This window comes from Odontomachus brunneus, unplaced genomic scaffold, assembly GCF_010583005.1.
Source record: "Odontomachus brunneus isolate Ranch 3 - 2012 unplaced genomic scaffold, Obru_v1 Obru_scaffold_308, whole genome shotgun sequence".
Classification (NCBI taxonomy): domain Eukaryota; kingdom Metazoa; phylum Arthropoda; class Insecta; order Hymenoptera; family Formicidae; genus Odontomachus; species Odontomachus brunneus.
The window spans coordinates 174,623-174,886 of record NW_022639758.1 but is presented as its reverse complement, the minus strand read 5'-3'; positions in this window follow the sequence as shown (position 1 = coordinate 174,886).

Sequence of the window (264 nt, the reverse complement as noted above, 5' to 3'; positions counted from 1 at the left end):
TTTCAAATAAGTATAAATTCGACGAAAAAATTCGGATCGTTTCAGCGTACTTGTAAAATGCTCAGAAAACTAAACTCTTCCTTGGACAATTAATAAACAGTCGTAAAATGAACCGTAAAATAAGTCTTATTAACACGAAAAAATACATGAGTTGACAGGTATCGAGAGCAGTCGAAAATGCTTCCACATTTAATTTCGGATGTTTAGTTTCCGGAACATTTTACGAGTGCCGTGAATATATTACATATAACACAAATATACTAT